The sequence below is a fragment of the Ursus arctos genome, unplaced genomic scaffold (assembly GCF_023065955.2).
Source record: "Ursus arctos isolate Adak ecotype North America unplaced genomic scaffold, UrsArc2.0 scaffold_22, whole genome shotgun sequence".
Lineage (NCBI taxonomy): Eukaryota > Metazoa > Chordata > Mammalia > Carnivora > Ursidae > Ursus > Ursus arctos.
In genome coordinates, this window is record NW_026622897.1 from 62,165,621 (window position 1) to 62,170,403 (window position 4,783).

The window sequence follows — 4,783 nt, forward strand, 5'->3', positions numbered from 1 at the left end:
CCTGTCCTGGGCTCCTGTGCCCGCACACCCTTCTGTCGCGGCCGGTCGGTTCTGTCAGGCCGTATTCGTTTTCTGTGGCTGTTGTGACTCAGGACTACAAACTCGGTGGCTTCAAACAACAGACCGATTGCTCTCCGGGCTCCGACCTCGTCCGTGGCGACGTGGCCAAGCGCACGGGAAGGGCAGCGTTGTTGCTGAATGTGGGATCTGCGCTGCTGCCTCCGCAGGAAAATGGTGAAGAAAACTGAGATAAGCCCGCAGGCGAAGCACCGCTGCCCCTCCAGTGGCAAAACCAAGACGAAGGGACGAGCCGTGGGGCCCTGGCATCGGGGCTCCTGCGTGAGAACCGAAAGCGGGTGGTGCCCGGGCCACAGCACCACGTCCGCGTCACGGTGACGTCGGCCATCCGAGGACTGAGCAGTCGAGAGACCAGTAGAAGCTCCAGCATTTGAAACGTCGCTAGCCTATGATCAATGGGTTAGTTTGCGTAACAAAATAAGAAACCCCAGATCTGTTATCGTACCGTTCTGAAGGCCGGAAGTCCAAGTGGGTCTCGCTGGGCCAACCTCCAGGTGTTGGCAGGGCTGCGTTCCTTCCGGAGGCTGGAGGGGAGGGTGTTTTCTTGCCTTTCCCAGCTTCCAGAGGCTGCCCACATTCCCTGGCCCCTTCCGTCTTCAAAGCCTGAGTGACTGGCCACGTCTCTCACGCTGTGTCTCTCTGCCACTCATTTCCGCCTCCTTCCTCCACTCGTGAGGACCCTTGTGATGACACTGGGCGCGTCAGGATGATCTCTTGAGGTCCGCTGATTCGCAGCCTTAATTCTCCTTTGCCGCGTCGGTAGTATGTTCACATCCTGGGGATGTGGCCGTGGACGTCTCGGGGGTGCGGGCATCACTCCGCTCAGCACAGATGGGCTGTCTCTCTCTGAGCTCTTCCGGCCTGTGCCGTATGTCCCTCACCCGGAGACCCCTCGGCAGCGAGAGTGTCCAGCCCGTACCAGGTCTTTATTACATACCTGAATAAATCCGATTCGGTCAATGATATGTTGAGAATTCGTTTGTGCTGGGTACTTGCAAACATATCATCCCAACTTTTCTTCCCATTTTATAGGTGAGGAAAATAAGGCTCAGAGGAGTTAGGCGGAAAAAGCTAGCATGTGACAGAGCCGGAAGCGTCAGTATACACCGCCGTCAGGTGGAAAATGCAGACACCTCTGTTCCTTTGGGTCTAGAGCTCCAGTGGAGAGAAAGCCCTAGACCTTGGGTGGAGGCCATGAAAATACACCTCAGATTTCAGACCGGCCCCGTGGCTGCGCTCTCACAGCCTCGCGGTTTGCGCTGAGCCCACGGGCGGCTCTCAGCCAATGACTAAGATGGGGTCCTTCTTGGGAGATACAAGGTTTCTCTGAGAGGCAGTTTTGGCACAAGGGCTCCCCGTCGGCCTTGCTCCTTTTAGATCTGACTGCGGCCTCAGACTCTTCCCGTCCACCTCCCGTCCTTCTGTCTCTTGTTCACAGGGGTCAGACCTGCATCACTGCCTGGCGTGCCCTCCCCACCTCCCCCCGCCCTGTGCCCTCACACGTGTTTCCCCGTAAGTCTGTTGCACACAGAGAGTCCTGTCTTGGTGGAAGGACCAGAACTAACAATAGGTGGTCTGAGGAGAAGGGCCAGCTGCGGATTTGGGACTGTCTCAGAGCGCACGGGGAAGAGGGTGCCATCCTGGTTGATGGGGGCCCCAGATCGTCCCTAGAGCGGGGTAGCAGCTCAAATGCTGAAGATTTCATGGTGAGGCCCCGGGAGAATTTCCTTAGAGGAGGAGAATGTTGTGGTAGGTGTGATCAACCAGGCATTTAAAACATAAGGTGGGGGGCGCGTGGGGGGCGGAACAGCGCCCTCAAAAAGTCGGCTGGTTACCGTGAGCTCAGGCTGGTGTTCTGCCGCGGGCTGAAGAGGGGCTGCGGCCACTGACAAGCGGTTCCTGGGGCAGTGCGCCCTCCAGCAGGCCCCGTGGCATCTGACAGAGACCGCTTATCTCCGGCAGCGCAGGACAGAGCGGAGTGGCAGGCTGAAGAGCAGAGCTGCCCAGATAAGTCTGACTGCTCAGCCAAGGTAGATACGTGAAGGTCAGGCCCTGGGGGGGAAAATCTGGAACCTGCAACGCGAGATGAAGACATCAGGACGGATGCCCCGAGGATGTGGGTGCCGCAGCCTTCCTGACGCTCTGAGCTTACAGAGGGCCACCTCTCCTCCTGGGAGCTACCACCTCTGCTGTGCCGCAGGTGCCACAGGGGCCTCACCCCTGCCGGGCAACAGGCACCTTCTCAGGAGCTGCCCCCACTTCCTCCCCTGCTAGCCAGGGACCGTAATTAGGGTTGAATCCCAGAATAATCCAGCTGGGGACATCTTGGGCCTGACAGTGCAGGGAAGAGAGTATACATGAAAGAAGAGTGACTATCACAGACTCTGGCAGGAGCCGGAGGAATGCTCCTGGGATTGGATTTGGGGAACGCTTGATGAAGGGGGCTGGAATGTAAGACTGGATAAGCAAGAACTCATGGATTTGGGGGCACTCTCTGGAGACACAGATTTAATACCTTGGATGCGAGGCGATAGGGCAGATTCTGCTGGGGGTGGCTCTTAGAAGTCTGGAAAAAGCAGCGGCCAACACTCAGTGAAGTGGAAATACCTGAGTTTTCCTGGCAGATGGTAAAGAAGAAATAAAAGAAGCTGGCAAAAGTGGGCGTGCTGGAATGGATATATTATGTAAGGCCAGTAATGACAGAGGGGTAGGCAAGGGGACTCAACCCACAGGAGTTGTGGAGAAGGCACAAGGAGCATGGTGTCCCTAGGAGCAAAACAGGCAGCCGATATGGCTCTGCTTAATAACTATGATGAAAAAAGCAGACAGGAATGGAGGTGCAGGAGGCAGGCAAATGGAAAATCTTGGTCCCTTGCTCATTTCCCAGACCTTAGCTACTGTGCAGATCTGGAACCCATTGTCTCAAGAGGGGCCAGGGGTCTCAGAGGAAGGACCCTGCAAAATTGCAACAAGTATGTATGGTGATTCCTGAAGTTTTCTCCCAAAGGTCTATGGCCATTTATTTGGGTGACTGTTCACTACAGAAAAGGGACTAGTAGACACAGAGTTTTAGTTGACGTGAACATCTGAGACTCAACATCATCATGGGCCCTTTTTCAGAGTGGGGCCCCTGCAGGTCAGGGAAAAGGGGAGTCACGGCTAAGGTCTGGCTTCCAGTGGGCTCACTGGGTCCACGAAGCTGCCCAGCAGTCCCTTGTACCTGAGTGCTTAGCACTCATGGGCTCTGACCGCCGGAGCGACCGCCACATCAGGCCACTGGCTTACTGGGTGGGAGCAATCGTAGCAGAGAACGCCAAGTGCAAACTTCTGACACTGCCTTCCCCCGGCTCCCTTGCCTTGCCCAAAATAGTAAATAAAAAATCTCATCTCGTACCAGGGGATATGGCAGAAAATAATGCCACCATTAACAACTTAAAGGATGAAGGGGTGGTGGGTCCCTACTGTTGCCCCATTTAACTCACCCGTCTGACCTCTGCATGAATCTGACGGGTCCCGGAAGAAGACTAGCTGGACCGCCTCAGGCTGAACCAAGGAGGAGCCCCGCTCGCAGCGGCTGTGCCAGACATGGGATCATTGCTAGAGCAGATTAATAAGGCCGTAGGTATGTGGTCTGCAGTCATTTGGTCAATGTGTTCTTTTCCGTTCCAATTAGAAAAGAGGGTCAGAAACAGTTCATACTCACATGGGATGCACAACAACACTCATTTACGGTTCCGCCTCGGGGTTGTGTGAGCTGCCTTGCCTTCCGTCTTGACGTGATCTCAAGAGATCGGGCCCATGTGGACATCCCACGGAACATCACACTGGTCCGTTCCATCAGTGACCCCGTGCTGATCAGGCTGGATGAGTAAGAGGTGTCCTGTGCTGGAGGCCACGGCTCGGTCACATGCACTCCGGTCACACGCACCTAACAGCTACGGAGATTTAAGGACCTGCCACTTTAATGAAGTTTTTAAGGGGTTCCGTGGTCAGTGAAAGAAAGTGAAAGTAAAGAGGACGAGAAATGGTTGTATCTTGTCTCTCCTGCCGCTGTGAGGCAAGCACGGTGGCTAGCAGCTGTCTGGGCGCAGGGACAGCACAGCTTTCTGGGTGACGCGCAGAGTGCCTGCTGCAGGGGGGCCACAGCAGGAGAAGGCTCTGTGGCAGGGCCGGCCTACCGTGCCCGGAAGCTGAAGTGTCGGGAGTGTCCGCGACGGGAAACGGGAAGACAGAGGACAGAGTATGGAGCCCACGGCAAGTCCCAGTGGGAGAATCCCCAGGCAGGCCACTGGGATGCCACGGCAGGGCCACGTTGTCAGCAACAGCAAACTACACCCCTTTGAGAAACAGTTTCTCGCATGTTACAAGGCTCTGGGAGAGACAGGACACCTGACCAACGTACACCAAGAGGGACATCTGAAACTGGCCGGGATGACCTGGGTTCTGCTGGAGGCATCAAGTCATAAACACGGACGGGCCTGGCAGCAGTCGTAAGATGGAAATACTGCCTCTGGGATGAGCCTGGGTGGGGCTGAGGGCAATGAGTAAACCTTGAGGAGACAGCAGTAATCGGTTTTTGGATTGATTACATGCTGAAATAATATTTTTGACATACTGGGTTAAGTAAACTATATTAAAAATAAGACGAAATGTTATTAAAATCAATTCCATCTATTTCTTTTTACTTTAAAAAAGGTACATTCCC